The sequence below is a fragment of the Erpetoichthys calabaricus genome, chromosome 3 (genome assembly GCF_900747795.2).
Source record: "Erpetoichthys calabaricus chromosome 3, fErpCal1.3, whole genome shotgun sequence".
Taxonomy (NCBI): Eukaryota; Metazoa; Chordata; class Cladistia; order Polypteriformes; family Polypteridae; genus Erpetoichthys; species Erpetoichthys calabaricus.
The window spans coordinates 288,627,223-288,651,371 of record NC_041396.2 but is presented as its reverse complement, the minus strand read 5'-3'; the positions used below and the strand labels follow the sequence as shown (position 1 = coordinate 288,651,371).

Genomic DNA, 24,149 nt, shown 5'->3' with positions numbered 1-24,149 from the left:
CTAATTAATTAATCACTAAAAAACACTAAAATTAAATATTATAAGACTATATTTAATTAAAAAGAAAGAATTAAAACACATTTGCAATTTAATATAACTAAGTAATCAATAATAATTACTAAAATGCATGATTATATTATAAGGCTATATTTAATTAAAAAGAAAGACCTGTAACTAATTTGCAATTATTATATTTACAATTAATTCATAATATATTTAGTTTATTTTATTTACAGTAGTGATCATTTATTATTGTTATTTTTATATTTAAGTAGTAATAATGAGTGCCTTTTACTATTTTTATATTTATTTTAATTGGTAAAATTACTGCATTTAAAAGTTATTGTTAAATCTAAATTGTTACCAATAATTATTGCATTTTAAAATCTATATTTTTTATATATTTAGTTAGCAATAATTAACTAAATTTATTATTTCTATTATATTTATATTTAATTAGACATAAAGGTTTCAGATGTCTGCGGTGGGTTGGCATCCTGCCCGGGATTGTTCCCTGCCTTGTGCCCTGTGTTGGCTGGGATTGGCTCCAGCAGACCCCCATGACCCTGTGTTCGGATTCAGCGGGTTGGAAAATGGATGGATGGATGGATGGGTTTCAGATGTTATTATATAAATAACAGTATATATTATATTATGTAAATATTATATAAATTATATATATATAATTATCAATTAGCAACTGTAATGACAGTTTATTACTTTAGTATATTTATATATTGTATGTTTTATTATTATTATACATAATTAATAATAAGTAAATTTTATCATATGTATAATTATTACACTTTAACATTTTACTTTTATATATATTTACATTTTTCTATTTTATATACATACTTGGAAATAATTATCACAATTTGATATTGCTGTTCATATTTCATATTATTACATATAATTAGTAACAGTTATTACAATTAGTAATTATTCTTATATCAACAAATATATGTAGTAATAATTATTACAATTTCTCATCATTATATTTATATATATTTGTGTAAACATATTAAAATTATTGCACTTACCCTAATTGTTATATCTAGAGATAATTACCATCATTATTTGTAACTGAAAGTTATGCTAGCATTTTATATTATATTTATATCTATCATCATAATCATTATTGATCATTCTTATTATATTTGTCTGTAATTAGTATAATTCCAATATTTTTTCCGTATCTGTTCACACGTTTTTATGCACCTGCTGCTAATGGTTATTATGTATTCCAGTGACTCGACAGTATAAATGCGGTCTATAATGACTGGTCTCATTTTTTTACACTTGTTAATAATTGTACTTGTAGAGAATCATAATGGTTATCATCCATATCTTTAAGGATGAACTGTGTGCACATTCTCCATTGTGACGCCCTCTGTATGTGCCGCTTGCTCCTCACAGTCTCAGGCCCACTTAATCCAGTTCAGAGTCCTGGTGAGCCCACAGCGTTGGAAGGTGAGACAACCATGGACTGGTGCCAGGCTGGCACCGGGGCCACACATACACACACACACACACACACACTGACGTGGGCCCAGTTTCGATTGGCCAGTTAATCTCACCTACACGCCTTTGAGGATTTTGGAGGAAGAGTAGAAGAAAGCAGATGAAGAACATGCAGACTCCACACATACTGTGACTGGGTCTGGGATTCAAGCCCAGCACTTTGGATCGATGAGACAGCAGCACCAGCCTCTGCAGCACCATTCTGCCAATCACTAATATTATGTCTTATCAATAGTAGTTGTTGCTCGAAGTGTCCTAGTACTTACCGGTACTCCATATTGAGTTTTTCCATGCTTACCAACAATTCTTCTAGTCATCCGGTGTTCACATTATGCAGTATCTGCACTCCTCACGACTGCACGTGTTAACTGCCAGGTATCCCCTGCAGTCCACAATCTTCAGCCAAAAATTCCTCGAATCCTATTGCTTGTATGTCTACGAGGTGGGATGCCCCCCTGGTCTGCAGGCATACTGTAACATGCATCCATCCATCTGCTGTGAGCTGACAATGCAGAAGCATCTCGAGTGCTTCCTCTTCTTTTTTGCCACTTCAAGCACTGGTAATAGCAACATACGAGGGACGTTCAAAACATTCTCGCACTTTTATATTTTTGCTGGAAACAGTGAAGGCAGGTGCCCTCCGGTCGGCTGGCGCCCTGCCCGGGGTTTGTTCCGGCCTTGTGCCTTGTGCTGGCTGGGATTGGCTCCAGCAGACCCCCGTGACCCTGTGTTACGTTGTAGCGGGTTGGTGAATGACTGACTGACTGACAGTGAAGGCGAGAGGAGTAGTAATTGGCCATTAAAAAGTTGGTATGATGCTGGGAAAAATTGCATCACATATGAAGGCGACTAATGTAGAAAAGGGGTGTCATTTGTTTTTGAAATTCTTTAATAAATAGAATAAAAAAAAAAACTTTTTGAGCGTCCCTGGTATTTTTCTATAAATGATAATAATTGCTACAATTACAATAAAATGGTTGGAGTTGTATAGAAATTTGAAATTATTGCCAGAGACAGTAGAGGGCGTAGTGCTGCTGCCTCATGAACTCGTCTTCCTTGAACGGATGTCTGAGTGTTATAAGCAGTGCAGAGCGTTGCAGCAGACTCGATTGACTGGCCTCCGCCATCTTGTAGAGTCGCTTGTCAGGACCCTCAGCACTCGCTCCACTAAGTTCAGGGCCACTTTGTACCCCCAGGCCACAGGGCTCCTTATTAGGTACTCATACTGATCACTGCATAAGCGCATCTTACGGGTCATATTTCCTACGTGGTGTTGTTTTCATCGCCTCGTTTGTTCTGTTGAGATGCACAAAGTAACACTTTCATTGGACTGTGTGTCCACAAGCCAAAAACACAAGCTAGATTGGGATTGAGTCCTTCTACATGCCGCTGCCTGTGGGCGGTCTGCATGTTCTGCCCATGTCCGCCTACTGTTCATTCTGGATTGGCCCTGCATGACTCTGGGTGTACATAAGAAATTTGGCAAACGAGGGGAGACAATTCAGTGCATGTGTTGCTTGTTTGTTTAGCTAAGCTCCCCTAGCATCTCATCCAGATTCTTCTTCAACTCCATGTCTGGATAGTTTGCTCCAGACTCCCACATACTCATGTATACTCTGATGAGCTGCTGCATCATCCAGGGATGGCTATTGGCTTATGCCCGATGCAACTGGACTCTTAAAATTTAAGGTTGCCGGAGTGGCTCCTCAAAGCAATGCCAATAGGGGATCCATTTTTGGTTCCCAAAAGACCCATCCACATGAAGGTTCCAGGATCTTAATTTATTCAGATCCATCCGTACAGCCAGTAATCACGAGCAGACGGTAACAGATCTGTGAAATACCAGCAGGTCAACATACGGTCACACAGGCTAAGCCAACCACACCAACAGCCAACCACACATTCAAGATTTCAGGTTTCTTCTTCATATTAGGAAGTTTTTCAAAGCACAGAGAACCATCTTCATATGCAGAGAACCCTTACTCAGAATGAAGTGGTGCCCGGGCAAGCAATGGTTCCACCACACAGCCCAGTAAAGAAATGCCATTAGAGAACCAGTAATATTACAAGTGTGGGACAGGCTCTCCATGCCAGAGAGACAAGACATTCACCAACCGTGACATGTCTCTGGTGACTCTTCCTATGAAGTCAGTAGACGGATTGGGAGAGCATGGAAGGTCCTGAGGTCTCTGGAAAGGGGTATGTGACACTCCCAATATCTCTGCAAAATGACGAACGTCCAAGTCTTTAGAGTCCTGGTGCTTCCTGGTTTGCTAAATGATTGCCACCCAGTGACCTGAGATGAAGACTGGACTCCTTCTGTCCTGTGTCTCTTCAAAGAATCCTTGGCTCCCACTGGTTTGACTTTGTGTTACTCAAGGAGTCCCGAATGAGGCACATTACCTGCATTGTGAGGGAGTGTCAGTTACGGCAATACAGCCATGTGGCACGATTACCCGAGGGTGATCCTCATTGTTGATGGCTCGAGTGGCTGGACCAGGCCACGTAACACCTGGCTGCGGCAGATAGAAGGTCATTTCCAGAGAGTGGGACTGGACTGTGTGTTTGCATGGGGGGGATTGCCAACCAGGATCCCGAGCTGTTTCGTTGTGTGGTGGGTGCAACAAGACGCTGTACCAGTGCATGCTCCCCAACCTGACCTGGACAGGCTCTGATCTGAGAATGCCAGTCCACCAAAAGCTAATGCCTCTCCATGTTGGACTTTCCCTCCTTCTTTTTATCAAGTCACTGTGTAACCAGATCAGATCAGTCAGCATCACCACTTTGGCACGCACAGTCCCCCCTGAAAAGCAGGACCACCTGTGAACATGAAAGGTCTTACAGTAAAGGAGCCCAAATGCCTGACACTATTAAAGAATGGGGTGATCTGAGCCACTAGAAGAAAAGGCAAAACAGTCGGCAGGTTAAACCACAAGCATCAAGGTCAAAAGCCAAAATGAGATGAGTGAAATGTGTTGCATGCCTGCGTGGTATGGAAATTATGATGAATACTTGGTGGGAAATCTGACATGTATAGCCTTCAACAGCGACCTCACGTTTCACCATAAAGCTCGACGTTCAAAATGCAAAGTGAACAGAACAACGTGGGAAGGTGTGATGTAACAAATGGTAACCGGGAGAATTCTCATGGCATCTGAAGGCAGGAGTTCCATGCTAATCACGTAGACAATGTGTGCTATCAGCAAATATCTACGAAAATGTAAAACAGAGGCCCACCAATGCGATTATTGTGAACAAAAAAGAGCTCAGAGTGCTGGACGAGCCGAAATGAGCCCAGTTACGAATTGCCCCTTTAAGAGTCTGCTTTAAAAAGTCCTAAGGCTGCAGGCTGCACTGCCCTCTGGAGGATCCTCACAACATTACACTCTTACAGATTTGACTCTGTAGCCTTCATCATAAGAGCTCCCCCTGCTGGATAGACAGAATTTTTTTGTTTGTTCACCATTACGCTGGTGGTTGTAGTGTAATAAAGTAGTTAAGATAGGGGTGTCAAACTCCGGGCCTGGAGGGCCGCAGTGGCTGCAGGTTTTCATTCTAACCCTTTTCCTAATCTGTGACCAGTTTTCACTACTAATTAACTTAATTTTAATAGCCTTGTTTCTAAGGATTCAGACCTCTCAATTGATTCCTTTCTTCATTAAATGGCAGCCAAACAAAAACAAGATGTGAAACGAGTCAAGAGATGACCAGCTAAACTGGGATTTCAAACTCCAACCTATTACACTCCAACCAATCTCTTAATGAGAAGCCGTTTCTTGCTGTTATTTAAACCCATTATTTAATTCCATGGCTTGTTGCTGCTCTCATTCTGTCACAGCAGACATTTCCAAAACTGTTGATTTTCTGTTTTTTCTAAGAACACCGTTAAGATATTTTGGTGTTCCGAGAGATCAACCTTACCGAGAACATCGCCTTTCTTTATTTTCAGATATTATGTGGTGGGCACAGGTGAGCTGGTCATGTGACTGCTTGTTTTGTGTCTCATTATTGTTAGGCTGCTGTCAAAAAGTACATTTTTTTAAAGCATGTTGCATTCCATATTATTAAGTCAAACTTAACAAAACTAAATTCAAGACTCTTTAATGGCAAAGTGAAAGCAGATCTCTGCAAAGTGGTCTAATTAATTACAAATATGAAATGAAAAAAAAAAGCTGGACAGTTTGACATCCGTGGCAGAGCGACGGGCGCTCAGCAGAGTCCTATCAATCATGGAGAATCCACTGCATCCACTGAACAGTATCATCTCCAGACAAAGGAGCAGCTTCAGCGACAGACTGCTGTCACTGTCCTGCTCCACTGACAGACTGAGGAGATCGTTCCTCCCCCAAACTATGCGACTCTTTAATTCCACCCGGGGGGGTAAACGTTAACATTATTCAAAGTTATTGTCTGTTTTTACCTGCATTTTTATTACTCTTTAATTTAATATTGTTTTTTTGTATCAGTATGCTGCTGCTGGAGTATGTGAATTTCCTCTTGGGATTAATAAAGTATCTATCTATCTATCTATCTATCTATCTATCTATCTATCTATCTATCTATCTATCTATCTATCTATCTATCTATCTATCTATCTATCTATCTATCTATCTATCTATCATCTAAAATAACAATTGCATAAGTATTGAAAGTTTCACATCTACTATATGATAAAACATGAAGTTCTGTGTTTCCAGTTTCTCTGAATAATTTGATTGGTCAGTTTGGCTGTAGTGAGGGCGGCATGGTGGCGCAGTGGTAGTTCTGCTGCCTCACAGTTAGGAGACCCGGGTTCGCTTCCTGGGTCCTCCCTGCCTGGAGTTTGCATGTTCTCCCTGTGTCTGCATGGATTTTCTCCAGGTGGTCCGGTTTCCTCTCACAATCCAAAGACGTTAGGTTAGGTGGATTGGTGATCCTAAATTGTCCCTAGTGTGTGTGTACCCTGTGGTGGGCTGGCACCCTGCCAGGGGTTTGTTTCTTGCATTGCGCCCTGTGTTGGCTGGGATTGGCTGCAGCAGACCCCTGTGACCCTGTAGTTAGGATATAGCGGGTTGGATAATGGATATAAGAAATACTATTTATTATTTTTAGTAGTAGTAGTAGTAGTAGCAGTAGTATAATTTAATTTTAGTAGTAGTTGTTGTTGTCCTGCGGTGGGTTGGCACCCTGCCCAGGATTGGTTCCTGCCTTGTGCCCTGTGTTGGCTGGGATTGGCTCCAGCAGACCCCCGTGACCCTGTGTTCGGATTCAGCGGGTTGGAAAATGGATGGATGGATAGTAGTTGTTGTGATAGATAGATAGATAGATAGATAGATAGATAGATAGATAGATAGATAGATAGATAGATAGATAGATAGATAGATAGATAGATAGATAGATAGATAGATAGATAGATAGAAAAGGCAGTATATGATAGATTGTTATAGCAGTAGTAGTACTTTTGGTATACATTATTATTAGTAGTAGATGGATGGACTCTAATGGATGGATGGATGGCTGTAGTGATGCAACAAAAGAGGAATGGAACCCTGTAAATCATCCTTTGGTGCAGTCAGTTGCTTTTAGAAGTCCCAGAATTAGTTCAGCGGAGATCACCTGTCTCATTGTTGTAAAACTGCTCCTTATCTGTAAAAGGACCAATTTGTGGTCAATAAATAAAAACGTGAAAACTTCCAAGGGTGTTGAAGATTTTTATTATAGGCACTGCAACAATATGTAACCTTCTCGAATCCACAAGTCAGGCTGATGGGGAGCCAGAGCCAACCCCAACAGCACTGGAGACAGGGCAGGACCCAACTCTGTGACAGGTGCCAGTCCATCCCAAACGGCTGTACTACATCTCTCTACTTGAAGAGGTTCTCCATCTATATAAAAGTAAAAGGTTGGTGGCTTCTCAAACAGAATAATCTCAAAGTTATTTAATCCATGTTAAGGTCATGGAGAGCTGGATGGGGCCAGGGCAGGAACCAACTCTGTGCTGGGTGCCTGTCCATCACATATTCAAACAAGGCCTTTGCAGTTGGAATGGTGTCAAGTATTTGGGGCTAGTGGACCTCATTGTCCTCACAGGTGGCGCAGTGGTAGTTCTGCTGCTTTGCAGTAAGGAGACTGTGAAAGATTGTGGGTTTGCTTCCTGGTTCCTCCCTGTGTGGATAGTGCTTTGAGTACTGAGAAACGCGCTATATAAATATAATGAATTATTATTACTTGAAGAGCCCACTTAATTCAGAGCAGCCTTTCATAACGTAAGACCACCCGGTTGCCCAGAGTCCACTATTCCTTATTCAAGCCAACACATGTCACCCACTGAGAGGCAACCCGAGCGAGACGTCACCCAGCTCTTTTCTCCCCACCCACTGCTTCGTCAACGTCAGACTTGAGCAGAGGCTCATGGCTTCCTGCCTCCCACTCAGTTTAGTCTTGTTGTTGTTAAATTGAGTGGGCATCGTGTGGCAGTGCTATTAATAACCAGGCCATCCCGCCACGAGTTTCCCCAGACATCCAGTACCGGAGGTGTTGAGCGGAGGCGCGGGTTCACATATTCTACACAAATTCAAAATGAGAGGGGAGGTTTTGTTTTATTTTTTGTTTTAATATATATATTTGTTTTCTTCAGATGGGTAAGTGGGAAAGCCACCTCCACTATTATGAAAAGAGCCATAGCCAGTCTCAATGTGACTGCTATTCTGTCTCATTCTGGCCACCACTATGTTAATAATAATAATAATACATTTTATTTATATAGCGCCTTTCCCATGCTCAAGGCACTTAATAGATACCAAAGACACTATATAATAGTATGATGGATATATTTTAAAGAAACTATATGGGAGACAGAAAGATGGATTTGAAAGGCACCATACACAGAGATGTGACAGGCACCCTTGGAGATGCCGGGGATTGAACCCGGGGCCTCACACATGCGAAGCGTGCGCTCTACCACTGAGCTACATCCCCTCACCTAGTCTTCCTGTGGTCAAGTGACAAAGTTAAATAACCAGGAGTTCAAATATGGGATGCCACACATGTTGCCCACCTCATTCTGTGACTGTATCTGGCACCTAATACAAGGGTTCAGTCGGCCTTCAGAGTGTCCTTGTTGCCCAAGTCTTGTCCAGACTCAGTCACAGCTTCACGTGTGATGGCCAGGCTTGGTTTGTTTGTGAGGTGCTTTGAGGTTTTGATTAATGCAGAAGGTGCTCAACAAAAAACACATGAAAGGAATTGGAGGCATAGATAATTTATGAAAAAGTCGTTCAATCAGTCCTTCCAAATCAGGCTTCGAGATAAACCCTGGACAGCAGGTGAGGCCACCACAGTGCTAAATAACATCATTGACCCGATTCAGGGCCGTGGGGTGCATCCTATCCTAACAGCACAGAGAGAACATGCAGACTCCACACAGGCAAAGACCAGATGATGGGTTCAAACCTAGACAGCTTCATGTGTGACACAGCAGGTCTAAACACTGTAGTACTCGCTGTATAATTTAATACAATGCTGTCCAAGCTCCATTCAGTCCAGCTCAAGCTTGCATATATAGCGTGTAAAAGTGTAAAAATTGATCAAGAAATAACAGAGTTATAGTTGAAAATAATTAAGTGTTACGGTTTTTTGGCCCACTGTGTAGTGTGTTGCTCATTAATTCATTCAACAACAGACCAGCAGCAGTCCGTCTTCCAGCTCCCACTAAGACTGAGCACAGTGGACTGGGAGGTGTCTGCACTCTGCTGTGACGGGGCAGAGTTCATTGACGTCTGTGCTATTGACAGCTTTGAGCAGCAACTTGAAATTGCAATGTGTCAGTCTGTCAAATACCAAAAAGTACACGGACCCGGTTACATCCACATTATCTGTGCCAAGAAACTTGCCATCACAGAATGATGACAAGAAACTGGATGCATCAGTAAAACCTGAAATGGCGATGTTTCAGAGCAATGGCAAGCACGGGCGTTGTTTAGAACAAGTGTATCAGTATCTGATGACTGTGCCGCCTACTTCAGTGGAGGCAGAGCGTGCTTTCTCAGCAACTGGCATACTCTGCACGAAGGTGCGCTCTCACCTGGACAACCGCACGCTGGACACGTTGTGCTTTCTACACTCTAATTACAGCAACTAACTAGATAGATAGATAGATAGATAGATAGATAGTGTAGCAGTAGAGGCTTTTGTCCACCTCTCGGACCCTCAGGTACCACTCCAGACAGTGGATAAAAGTCCAAGACTTCTTTATTAAATAACAATAATGTGTACAAAGAACTCTGCACACCACACTACTCATATAAATCACAATACTACTCTCAATACTCTTTCCTCCTCGCCCAGACACTTCGCCCTCCTACCTCCCAGCTCAGCTCAGTGTCTGGGCTTTCCCACAATCCTTTTATACACCCTGACCCGGAGGTGTTCCTGTCCAATCAGTCCACAGTTCCTTATTCCTTCCGGGTCAGGGTAAACAGTCCTTTTCTTCAACCCGGGAGCACGTCGTTCCTTCCTGTCACGTGACCGTGACGTACTCCTGGGTTATAGGGCACATAAGAGCCTACGAGCCCCCCTACAGCGATGCCTGGTGGCCCCCAAGGTATCCAGCAGGGCTGCGTATAAAAACTACATAGTCCATGAGGCCCTGCTGGAACTCGGGGGACGTTCACGCTGTTGGGAGAGCTCCTCCTGGCGGCCTGGGGGTGAGAGAATCGAAAGCCGGCAATCCACCACAATAGATAGATAGATAGATAGATAGATAGATAGATAGATAGATAGATAGATAGATAGATAGATAGATAGATAGATAGATAGATAGATAGATAGATAGATAGATAGATAGATAGATAGATACTTTATTAATCCCAAGCAGAAATTCACATACTCCAGTAGCAGCATACTGATCACATAAAAGAAAGTGATAGGAGTGATCAATAAAAAATAATAAAAAAAGAGAAAAAAGGTACAAATATAAAGTCGTACACGGAGCTGCTGAAAAGGCTGCCACTCTCGGTGGCGCCAGATACATGTACTTATATGACAGCATGAACTGCTTGTAGATAAGGTTAGTCTTTTATTGGTGTCAACATATTGCAGTAGTTTTATTAACAATAAGTGTCGGTCGTTCTAAAACCGTTCACATGTGAGATGCCCGTGCACTCTGTCATTCCCGGGAGCCTGGGATTCCCAGGAATGGATAAACCTGTCCAGGAATGGATTCCCTACACAGAGGGGTCACATTTAGAACGAACAATACACTTAATCTACGCCAGAGCATCTGAAGAAGAAATGCACAAAGATAAAGGGAGAACATTCAGGATGCACACAGACAAAGACCAGGCCCGGGTTCAAGCCCATGATACAAAATCTATGAGCCATTTATGTTAAAACACTCAACCGAGATCTAAATAAGTAAAGGTTGTTTCTGATACCTTCATGTGGATGGTTGTTTTGGAAACCAAAAATGGGGTTTCATCATGTCATTGTTCTGAAGAATCACTTTGGCACCTTTGAGAGCCTGAATGTGGAATGATAAGGATGAAGAGGTGGAGGACATCAGCTGATCAACGCACTGAGGAGATTGTAATTTATCTGTGTTCTGCAAATTGCTTGTTCTGTCATTTTATCCTGCTTTATCGGGTCTTCCTACCATTTACTTCTGTTACATTTGCCATGATGACAAAAGTTAGCGGCACAGTGGTCCAATAATGAGACAAATTAGAAAATAACAATATTGACAAATGATAGGAAACGAGTCCATCAAGCCAAGTTCAGCTGTCTCAATATCTCATCCAGGTTCTTCTTAAAGGACGTCAAGGTTTCTGCTTCAACTCCAGGTCTCAGTAGCTTGTTTCAGAGTCCCACAACTCTTTATGTAAAGAAGTGCTTCCTGCCTTCAGTTTTAAGTGCCCTTCCTGAGACTGAAGTGTACGTCCCAGGTGCTCCTATCGTGGAGTATGTGTGTTCTCGCCGTAACACTGTTCCATTCCATTTGATCCAGTCTGGTGCTGAGGTGTCACCTGTTGGTTGCACTGCTGAGTTTGGGTCCTAATTTGGGATCCTGTGGTGGGGGCGGCAACGTGCTGTATCAGTGCACACTCTCATCATCCTCCTCCTCTCCCTCCATTGTTTCGGCTTCCTCCTATAGTCCAAAGATATGGCAGTTAGGTAGATTGGCAAAGCTAAACTGGTCCTGTGTGTGTGTGTGTGCGTGTGTGTGTGTGTGTTCACCCTGCGATGGACTGGCACCTCCCATCCAACAACAACAACAACATTTATTTCTATGGCACGTTTTCATACAAATGATGAAGCTCAAAGTGCTTTACAAGATGAAGAAAGAAAAAAATATAAAAATAAGATTAGGCAATGCTAAATAACATAGAATAAAAGTAAGGTCCAATGGCCAGGGGTCCCGAGGCCACGAGACCACCCAGCCTCCACTAGACATTCTACCTGACATAAATAATCTCAATCAGTCCTCATGGTCTTCAGGCTTCACATAAAAGAATTAGCTGTGATAGTCACGTGGACTTCTGGCCTTCAGTCCATCAATGTAGGGACAGCATGGTGCCCTGATCAGGTGGTGGGGGCACAGATCACCACCACAGAGAACTGGAAAAAGAACAGCAGAGAAAGTAGGGGTTAGTACGGATTGTGGAGCCATTTTAAAAATGATAATTCAATGCATATCCAGAATATCAGGGTTACACTAAAATGAAGCTCTGAGAAAGTCATGTTAAAGTAATGTGTTTTTAGCAGTGTTTTAAAGTGATCCACCATATCACCCTGGTGAATTTCTATCAGTAAGCTATTCCAGATTTTAGGTGCGTAACAGCACAAGGTCGCCATACCACTTCTTTTAAGTTTAGCTCTTGGAATTCCAACCAGTCCCTCATTTGAAGATCTAAGGTTATGATTTGGAGTGTAAGGTGAGAGGCATTCTGAGATATAAGATGGAGTGATATTATTGTCACTCTCTCTTTGTTAACCATAAGCAGGATTTTAAAGTCAATTCTAAATGACACAGGTAACCAGTGTAGTGATATCAGAACTGGGGTGATGTGCTTGGATTTTCTTTTCCTAGTTAAGATTCTGCCAGCTGCATTCTGCACTCGTTGTAAACGATTGATGCCTTTTTTGGGTGGTCCTGAGAGGAGTGCATTACAGTAATCTAGTCAACTAAAAACAAACTTTTTCAGCATCATGCAAAGTTATAAGGGATCTAAATTTTGTTATCTTTTCTATTATAAAAAAAAATCTTTGGGAGGGAGACTAGGGAGAGGAGACGTGATCTTCTTGGAAGACAATGTGAAGTCCCACGAGAGACACCTTAACTTGCTCCCAGCTAATAAAACAACGACAAGCACAACATGCAGCTTGCCAGCAGCAGAAAGCCAGCAGATGATCTGACCGCTTCTCCTTAGCGTGCGTTCAGGTACCTTAACCCCTTCATCACAACACTAGCGGCAGAGGCGGGAAGTGGCAAATGGACAGCTGCTGTACAGGCTTTGAAATGATCGACGGGCAGCGAGACAAGCAGAACAGGCAGCTCACCAGAAGCAGAAAGACAGCAAATGAGCTCCTCACCGTGCGTTCAGCTACAACCAACCCCCCGCCCCCCCACACACACCCTCTTCGCAACGCGAGTAGCGTTATACGTCCTGTGAGAAAGAGATATAACCACTCCTGGGCCGGAAAAAAAGGACAAGTATTGTTTTTACAAAGGTTTTAAAGTAAAGGTGAAAATAATGTATGTGTAACAATTCCCATGACAATAACAATCTCTGGGTGGTGCAGTGGGTAGCGCTGCTGCCTTGCAGTTGAGGGACCTGGGTTCGCTTCCCGGGTCCTCCCTGTGTGGAGTTTGCATGTTTTCCCCGTGTCTGTGTGGGTTTGCTCCGGTTTCCTCCCACAGTCCAAAGATATGCAGGATAGGTGGATTGGCGATTCTAAATTGGCCCTAGTGTGTGCATGGTTTGTGTATGTCTTGCGGTGGGTTGGCACCCTGCCCGGGATTGGTTCGTGCCCTGTGTTGGCTGGGATTGGCTCCAGCAGACCCCCGTGACCCTGTGTTCGGGTTCAGCGGGTTGGAAAATGGATGGATAACAATCTCTTTAAATTGTATATCTGGTAAACCAAACCTGGGGGTGGGTGAGTGAAGCGAGCAGGGGGCAAAGCCCCCTAGTATTTCTTAACTGAAAAAATGCTGTCCAGGTAATCTGAATAATATGTGATTAAAAATTCAGGTCAGAGTCAATAGTTACCCCTAAATTCTTTACCTCTGTCTTGACTTTTAATTCTAATGCATGTAGTTTATTTCTAACACCCTCACAGCCCAGAGACTGCGCCTGCCTTACGTCTGACGATTGCTGGGTTTTGCTCCTGCTGCCCCCTTGACTCTGCTCGGGAAGGTGGATGATGACAAAATTTTATTTTACTTAAGAAGGACCGTTTAAAGACAATCTCTCTCTGTCTCTCTCTCTATATATATATATAATCCAGCGTATGTCTGTCTGTATTTCTGTCCGCTTTACACGAGAGAACTGCTTAACGGATTTAGATCGGGTTGTTTGCTTGAACATTCCGGTTAATTTTACGACTTCTGTCATTGCGCTAAGAATCATAGTTCACTTGCGGTACCGATTTATTTACGTAAATCCAAGAGAGCGGAGGGGAGGGGAAGTGGGCGGGGCCCTCCTCACTCGCGCGCCAGCCTCTGTTCGAGTCGCTCTAGCGATCCTGTTTGTTCAGCAGACATTATCATCTACAGATGATAAAGAGTTAAAGAGTAACACTTGATGTTTTTGAGACAGAGATTAGAGCTACGCGTGTTTTAAAGGGTAGCTGCTGATTGCCAGAGATATCACAGCCACGTGCTTTTCTCCCCTTGCAGGGGACACTCACCTGTCAGAGCTGAACACGATCAGATGCAGTGGCAATGTTCGACATTGGAGTGTAACTACCTTCCGATTGGCCAGAATTACATTTTTTTAATTGATTTTTAAAGTGTGTCCTCTTTCACTACTATGTGAGCAGAGCCGAGGGGGACACCTAGTAATAATGCAGTTTTATCACCAAGAAAAGTATTTTTTTTATCCCTCGCCTGTTTATCAGTGTCAGACAGTGAACAGAGGCCGTTTAGATAAGTAGTCTGTAACGTTAGAAAGCTCCCTGGTTTAAGTTTTCAGGCTCTCGTTTATAAGTCGGGACTGTGGAAGTTACTTTTGGTTTCAAAAGCAAGTCCATCTTTAACGTCAGTCCTTTTTATTTTTCTTACCTAAATTCACTAACGGGGAAGTCCCTTTTTTATTCCCACCACTATAACTGTAATTAAGTACTGAAACTGTCCAATCATTATTTTCCAATGTGATGTGCAGGTGCAACTTCATTGGTTCTGATTGGTCCATCCAGATTGTTGGGTGGTTGAGTGTAGAAGTGTTCCTGTCTTCTTTACACCTCTGGTTATTTTTGAAGTTTGAAGTTACCTTCACTTTGCCCTGCAATGCCTTAAAGTAGCGGAATGGTTTAGGTGATCAATGATACCACTGAGCAATGCCGTCATGAGTCGTGTACTCCTGGTGGGACCATTCATGACGGCAAGGTCATAGTTGACGTCCTGACTAAGACCCCCAGCTAAAGTACTGCAGCTTCCTGCTGTCCCTCTTCATCCTGCACAAGGCTTGCCACGTGGATACCCAGCAGGAAGTGAAGTGGTGTGATGGAGGATTGAGCAGCCTCACTCAGTCTGCAGATGATACCAAGATAGGTGGATTGGCAGATAATCAAGAATCCATTGAATCATCACAGAGGGACTTGGACAGCAGACAAGCTTGGGCAGATTTGTGGAAGATGAAATTTAATGTCAGTAAATGTAAAGTATGAACATAAAAATGTGAGGTTTGAATACACAATGGAAGATCAGAAAATCAAAAGTCCACCTAATGGGAAGGATTTAGAAGTCAAAGTGGACTCAACACTGTCAACTACCAGACAGTGTCCAGAAGCCATTAAGAAGGCTAACAGAATATCAGATTATATAGTGCCTTGATGTGTCGGGTACAAGTCACAGGAGGTTCTGCTCAAACTTTTTAACACACTGGTGAGGCCTGAGCTGGAGTCCTGTGTGCAGTTTTGGTCTAATGTGAATTTCCCCTTGGGAAAACATCTTGCCTGAAGAAGGGGCTCGAGTTGCCTTGAAAGCTTGCATATTGTAACCTTTTCTAATCTATCTATCTATCTATCTATCTATCTATCTATCTATCTATCTATCTATCTATCTATCTATCTATCTATCTATCTATCTATCTATCTATCTATCTATCTATCTATCTATCTATCTATCTATCTATCTATCTATCTATCTAAAGGCTACAAAAAGGACATAACAGCACTAGACAAGGTTCAGAGAAGAGTGATGAGGCTGATTGAGGGCTACAGGGGATGAGTTAGGAAGGAAAGATTAAAAGAGCTGAGCCTTTACAGTTTAAGAAAAGGAAGATGAAGAGGAGACCTGACTGAAGTGTTTAAAATGATGAAGTGAATTAGTCCAGTGGATTGAGACTGTGACGTTAAAATGAGTTCATCAAGAACACAGTTGGAAACTTGTGAAGGGCGAATTTTACACAAACATTAGGAAGTTTTTCTTCACACAGAAGACCACAGACACTTGAAATAAGAGACCAAGTAATGTGGCAGACATTAGGACTTTAGTGGCTTTCAGAACTCGGCTTGATGTTATTTTAGAAGAAGTAAGTTGGTAGGACTGGTGAGCTTTGCTGTGCTGAATGGCCTGCTCTCATCTACAAATGTTCTGCAGTTCTAACTACCACTCCTTTGCACAGGCTCTTCCTGCTCTTCCTCCCCTCCATCGTCTTCTCTTCCAGTTTGTTCCCTGTTTCTTACTTTGAGACAACAGAGTCACATCTAAAGAGCGCCCCCCTCCCCGTCTCCCCGATTTCATCCAAATTGTGCACCTGTCCAGTGTTGTGTTTTCATCTCAAGATATTCAATCATTTTTTTTTGTTTTTGTTTTTGGATTGTGTTGGCTTGTTTTGGCAGTTTCGGAACTGTTCACGTTTACTCTAAGCATTGTTCTTTACTTTCCATCCATCCATCTTTTATACCAGTTTATACCAGTTATGCATAGCAGGGCTCGCACACACACACACACACACGCACACCCAGGGCCAGTTGAGCAGTGCCAGTTCACCTAACTGGCATGCCTTTGGATTGTGTGTGTCTAAAATGAAAGTCATGTGGATATGGGAAGAAGTCCACACTGTGAGCACCTGGGGATGAACTCGGGTCTCCCCGGGAGCCAGCGGTTGTAGCGCTGGTCCACTCTTTGTTGTATAATTTGGAGTATTTTCTACAGCACTTGGTGAAAGGCGCTATATACCATACTGCTTGCCCAGCTAGTGCAGGTTGATTTGGATTCCTTTCAGGTTTTGATTGGCATTGCCAGGACTGCTGTGAACATCTAACTTTCCTGTTTTTTTATTTTTTTTTTAATAATAATAGGTCACTTTCATTAATTATGTTTTTTGTGGTTCTTTTAACTTCATTCATGCGTGTCAGTTTCTTTTTTTTTTTTTCTTGGCAGTCGGTTGATAGAAATAAAAGAAAAACATGAGAAGGTGACGCAGTGAGGGATTTTTGGTGTCCTGTTTTCGAGAATCGTTCTGCTTGTTGTTCTTTGGCTCAGGAAAACTTTTTTTTTTTTCTTTTTTGACACAAATACTTTCCAGTCGGTTAACGAGCTCACATATTGTGGGTTTTCATAACGCCCACCTATCATCTCAAAGGTTTTCCAAAATTTGGGGGGTTAAAGAGAAGCTTAACACAAAGCATTTGGGGCAAAGTTAAGAAGGCCTTAAATGTCAGGGAGGTGGAAGAAAAGCTTTTGACGAGGATAATAAAGATGAGTGAGGAGGAGGAAGAAGACGAGGATGAACCTTATTACCATCAACACTCAAGGAAGGACTGTGAACAACTAGGGGGGCTGATAGGGAAATTACAAAACCGTACAACCTAAACAGAAAGGGTGTTTGCATGCTCTCCCTGTGTCTGTATTTATTCACACACATAACAAAGGCGTGTGTGTCGAAACTGGCTTTGTGAGTAAATGTGAGGGCAGGTGTGCCCTCGTATTAGACTGGCATGCCCAGCACGGTGAGTTCCACATCAAGCATAAGAAAGTGAGACTGGCATCGCAAAAGTAAAAAGATGAGTAAAACAGAAGAACAAACTGGAGGGTGAGGGCATCTGGTGTCCCATCCAGGGTTGGCTCCTGCCATTTATCCAGTAAGGCTGGGTTTAAAATTAGAAAGGAAAGATAAAACAGAAAGGATGTTGGCCTTTTACCCCGATTGGCATCCCCCCAGTTATAGCAGATCCTGCCAGGCAGTCAGAGTCTCCTCAAAACTTCAGAGTAGTGGAAAGTCCAGCACCTCGACTCTTCAGCCATCACATTAGATGCAGACTTCTTTCTCCATGACTCTTTTTTTCCATGACCTGATTTTGAATTAGGGGAACAAAACTTTCTTAGAAAATTTTGCAACTTTTCTTATTTTGAAAGGGCTCATGAATTCATTTTTCAACTTGCTTATTCCATTACAGAATGTCATTAGAACGGGGGGCAAGTCAGGAGTCATCTGCAGGTGGTGTGGCACTCTAGCCGTCCACAGGAGGGCACACATGCCCACCAGCTGATCTGACAATGACATCGTTAGGTATGCATGCCCATTGACAAGTGACAGGGACAAAATGGACAGCATATGTGGGCAGTGATGGGCCAAGATTTTAATCCAGACTCCTGAAATGAAATGAAAACCAGCATGCCACCTGAGGTTATAGATAGATAGATAGATAGATAGATAGATAGATAGATAGATAGATAGATAGATAGATAGATAGATAGATAGATAGATAGATAGATAGATAGATAGATAGATATGAAAGGCACTATATAACTGACAGAGATAGATAGATAGATAGATAGATAGATAGATAGATAGATAGATAGATAGATAGATAGATAGATAGATAGATAGATAGATAGATAGATAGATATGAAAGGCACTATATAACTGACAGAGATAGATAGATAGATAGATAGATAGATAGATAGATAGATAGATAGATAGATAGATAGATAGATAGATAGATAGATATGAAAGGCACTATATAATAGAGATATATATGAAAGGCACTATATAACTGACAGAGATAGATAGATAGATAGATAGATAGATAGATAGATAGATAGATAGATAGATAGATAGATAGATAGATAGATAGATAGATATGAAAGGCACTAAATAAAAGATAGATAGATAGATAGATAGATAGATAGATAGATAGATAGATAGATAGATAGATAGATAGATAGATAGATAGATAGATAGATAGATATGAAAGGCACTATATACTAGAGATAGATATGAAAGGTACTATATAACTGACAGAGATGATAGATAGATAGATAGATAGATAGATAGATAGAGATAGATAGATAGATAGATTAGATAGATAGATAGATAGATAGATAGATATGAAAGGCACTATATAACAGATAGATAGATAGAGATGAAAGACAGTATATAACTTTTCCGCACTTTCGTATTTTCGTGGTGAAGGCGGGGAGGAGTAGTAATTGGGCATTAAAAAGTCAGAATGACGTTGGGAAAACTGCATCTCAAACAAAGATGTAGGAAAGTGATGTAATTTGTTTTTGAAATTCTTAATAACATATAGTTTTAAAAAGTGCGGCAACTTTTTGAAGTATTAGTATTATTAAACATTGTCTGCCTTCTCAAAATAACCCCATAATGTGGTTTTGAAACAGAACAAATTGAAACATATTTCACAAAGAAGACTCCTGTTGACATGGCTTATAAATCTTTACTATTGTTGTAGTTAAATGCCACTTCCTTTTTTGCATTTCATTTCGGTGAATTGACATAATCATAGTCGAAAACTGCACAATGAAAAATAAACCATTGTATCATCTGCCTTAACATATAACCTATTTAATTTTACCTCAAGGTCCATATCTTTTGCCAGATATATGAATGAAGATCTTTCAGAGTTTTGATTTTGTTTCTCTCTCTAATGGGTTAAGGTGTTGTTTCGATTTCCAGCGTTGCTTTCTTTGTCATAATGAAAAACAGATGCGGCCGATGATTACAGCAACTGACATGGAAATATGTGAAATAGAGGATAAAGTATAAAGGGGTGTTAAAAATTAACAGGCACAAGCTCTCTGCGGGTCGTATTGATAGCAATCCACATTAGAGCAGATGGTCCAAATGACAACAGAAGCGTTTACACCGAGGAGCTTTTCAAAAGACACCCAGATGTGCTGACTCTTCATTTACTGCCTAAATCAGGGGTCCCCAGCTCTGGTCCTGGAGGGCCCCAGTGGCTGGCAGGTTTTCATTCTAACCCTTTTCTTAATTACAGACCTGTTTTTGCTGCTAATCAACTTCTTTTGAATTCATTTTAATTGACTTGCCCTTGAAGACTCAGACCCATTCAATGTTTCTTTTTCCTTAATTCGCAGCCAATCAATAATGAGATACAAAATGAGCCAAAACAACTGGTGTCCATCATACAATATCCGAACATAAAGAAAGATGAAGGTCTGAGGATCTGCTCAGGTCCTCAAAACATTTGGACACAGCGTTCTTAGAAAAGAGAAAATCAACAATCTTCAGAAATGTCTGCGATTACACAATGAGAGCAGCAACAAGCCACAGAATTAAAGAACGAGTTTAATTAACGACAAGACTCAGCCACTAATTAAGCAACTGCTTGGAGTTTGAGGCCCTGACTTAGTTGGTCTTCTGTTGGCTCCCTCATTTCATGTTTCATTTGTCTTTGGGTGCCATTTAAGGAAAGAAATGAAGAAATTCAGGGGAACAAATCTTAAAAAAGCAAGTCAATTAAAATAAAAGGAAAAGGAGTTAATTAGCAGCAAAAACAGGTCACTAATTAAGAACAGGGTTAGATGAAAAACTGCAGCCCACTGGGGCCCTCCAGGACTGGAGTTGGGGAGCCCCCTGTCCTAAAAGCTAAGCGGATTGTAGAGCTCAGGAGCTGATGTGGATGTAATGGTGATGATCTTGAGTCTCGTCTGTTTAAGTACAACCCCATGTACATGGTCAAATTGGACATTTGGGGGCTGCCACTGTCTTCAGAGCTTATTTGTATTAAGTATCTCGTGCATAACTCTGGTGCAAATCGAGGTTCCACAGTTGTAACCGAGGCTGCCAGGATAAGCTTCACCCACTCCCAATTATCTATTATGGTTATATGACTATTATTAGGAAACCATTAACTTTTTTCCATAATGAATGTACGGACATTCTGAATATACATGGCTACATATTTCCTGAACTCCACCTTCCAAACAGTGACTTTGTCCACCATTTGTCCTCATAACAGCCTGAAATCACCAGGGGCCCTCATGCCATAACCACCCGTGCGTACGAATTCACACTAAAACATGCCGTGAGGACAAAAGCGGAAATGTGCATACGCACAAAAATATTCCAGATGCATAAATCTGTGCGTTCGCCAACTTCCACGTTCTCCCGCTCCATGAATCCCGAGTCAGCGTGAAAAAGTAACGTACGTGCACGTCCCTGCTGCTACTCCCCAAACTCCCCCCCAGAATTACGCCTCTTTGAATATGCACTATCAATATAAATAGCCGTTAAGCTCAGCCTTCTGTGAAAAGACAATGGTAAAAGCACGGGGGAAAATAGAAGAATTTCAGCGAATACCAAGTAGAGGCAAAGAAAAAACGTACTATTTGTTGGTTTAAACAGTGATATAAACAACAAAAGGAAGTTGATTGAGTGACATAGCGTGCCGGAGAAACTCAAAACCTCAAGTTCACAAAGTCGCACTGTGCCCGAAATAAAAAAGATTAAATATTTTATTGTAGCAGTACTGTCTCTTTCAAACGTACTAACCTCCAATTCCTGTCCTTACTTTTCTTTCTCCAAGTACCCAATCACCACACAATCAGCTCTGTAATAGACGTTAAGCCATCTGTAAGCTGAGAACGCAGATTCTTCAAAACTTTTAAGGAACATCGAAATAACTTCATAGTACGTGTTTAATTATTCCATCCATCTGTCCTTCCAGTGTCATGCCAGCAAGAATACAGTGCGAGGCAGGAACAATCCGTGAACAGAGCGGCATGTGTGGCACAGTGTCCTCACATGTTTAATTATTAACAATATAGATTATTTTAAATGAAGTTAAAGTTTTAACTGTATAATATAATAAACATATTTTGCTGCATTTCATCTTAAAAATGATATCGTCATCATATGTAAATACGTGCTTTATAAAGTGGCTCAGGTTGTGCAATATTATAACTGCATTGCAAGTTTACAGTGAGGTGTACTTATAAGTACAAACAGTTCTACAAGGAGCACTTGATGGACTGATTGAGTGCGTTTAGAGTTCTTGGGATGAAACTGTTTCTGAACTGCGAGGTCCGTACAGGAAAGGTTATGAAGCGTTTGTCATATGAGAGCAGTTCAATAGACAGCATGGCTGAGGCAGCGTGTGCTTGATGCTGTATATCGATAATTCTCTTTCCGATCAGCTGCTGCTGTGTTTCCAAACTCAGATACAGTGATATAAATACTTCAAGTGGTGCAGTGAGAGTAATATGGAAAAAGATGATCTGCTGTGGCAACACCTAACGGGAGCAGCTGAAACAAGAAGAAGAAGGTGCAGTGAGAGTAACAACGTTAAAGCAGTTATGGTAGTTGGAATAGTTTGACCATTCTGTGGACCATTATATTGTTACAGGTTAATTACAATCAGATGCATTAAACTAATAAACAATATGCGGTTAATTTCAGTGTATATGATAAAGCTGCATCAGGGATGTGGATCTAAGAAAGAAAGGGAAACCACACAGGAACAGTAGCACTGCTTTGACGCTGGGTGCCACCAGTTTGCAAAACTGAGCGGAGAACTTGCATACGTCAGGGTTTTAGCTAGCGTGAAAATGTGTGTGGATTTACACTAAGTTTAGGTTTTATACATCACAATTTGAGCATGGAAACGTTTGTACGCAACATTTTTGTGCATACGCATCGTTTATGCATGAGGCCCCAAATGTGGACTCTAAAATGGCCAAAACGGCAGCACAAAGATGTCCGCCCAGCACAGTGATGATTTGCGTCACATTACTGTAAGGTTCTTTTAAGAACTCGTCGTTTCTATTAAGTCACAGGTCTTTCTGTATTGTATTTCACTCCAGTGCTTGCTCAGTTCCCTTCAAGTGGTGCCCTTGCCAATAGAAACCCCCTGAATGCTGAGCACCCCCTAGAAGCATACTGGAACATCATTAAAATGTATTGTACAGTTTTAGCCAAACAAAGAAAAAAAATATATAAATAAAAAATAACAATTACAACATTAATATTCAAACTTTATTTACAAATGAAAACAGCAATGAAACCAAATTACTTCTGAAAGTGGTCAGCTTCATTAAAAAATAAAAAATCATAAAAAAAATAAATAAAATGCTTATAACTCAAATTCAGTTGCAGATGTAAGTCTACAGTCTTAGTAAATACACAGTTAAAAGAAAAAGAAACAATTTGGATTGCTGTATTTGGGTCACTAATGTCCTGCTTCAGTCTCTATGGATTGTAATTTTGGTTTTAGCCATAAATATAATTTACTATTTCCTAATAATCTAAAAGTTTCACTGCATTTGGTAGTTTCTCTAAAAGATCACAGATGAGGGGGGTAAAGTAAATACAGTACTTTAAAAGTCCAATTCCCTGTCTTGGTCTAAAGTGTTCCAATTTTTGGTGGTCTGTTAAAGCCCACTGTCATCAAATCTTCAAAGGCTTTGATAAAGCAAATCCAGCAGAATTCTTTCAGCTTAAGGGGACATCAGCGGACATTGAGGACTGAAGCCAGGAAGCACTTCTTTAGTGTTGTGGGACCCTGAGACAACAAACGACAAAGACATGGAGTTGAAGCAGAAACCTTGACAAGCTTTAAGAAGGACCCTGGATGAGATTTTGGGACGGCTTAGCTATCAGCTAAACAAGCGAGTCTGATGAGCTTGAATGGCCGCCTCGCTTCCGTCAGATCTCTTATGTACCTGATGCTCAGATATCTTTTGCTGTTTCAGCAATGCTCTGCTGGTATGAAGATACCCAATGTTTACCATGACATGGCATTTTCACATGCCATATCCTGGTCTTCCATTGCAGTGGAATTGAGCCGCAGCAGCCGGCACTCATCAGACTAGACGGTGTGTTTTCCAATATTCCAGTGGCCCACTTTAGCCATACCTTCTTTGGGTGGCTCATTCGCTGATCTACAGTACCACTGAGACCCAAGACACGATAAACTGCTTGTAGTTATTAGTCAGTTGTACGGCGTGCAGCCTGCCTGCTACAAGTCACGCCAGCCTCCTTCTGCATTTGTCATCTGCCATAGAAAATCCACCGGCTGGGGGGTTGGCTTATGCACTGAGGCCACACTTTATGTTGTCCCGGTGTGCGTGTAAACCCTGATGGGTTTTCCTTTGGCCTCCCTTTGGTATATAATGCTAGCTACCAGGATGTGTTCTAAGCCACTTCAATCTTTTGGAG

General features: G+C 41.5%; 2 protein-coding genes and 1 non-coding gene across 4 annotated transcripts in view; 1 reads left to right on the top strand and 2 right to left on the bottom strand.

Moving 5' to 3' along the window:
* slc48a1a (solute carrier family 48 member 1a) overlaps positions 1-24,149 on the bottom strand; it is a 1,064,469-nt gene that overhangs the window by 502,408 nt on the left and 537,912 nt on the right. The window lies entirely within an intron of this gene.
* The window catches only part of hdac7a (histone deacetylase 7a), a 291,449-nt gene that overhangs the window by 16,509 nt on the left and 250,791 nt on the right, over positions 1-24,149 (top strand). The gene's annotated exons all lie outside the window — the stretch shown is intronic.
* On the bottom strand, positions 8,410-8,481 carry trnaa-cgc (transfer RNA alanine (anticodon CGC)). Its single transcript has one exon. It is a non-coding gene; the product is annotated as a tRNA-Ala (tRNA).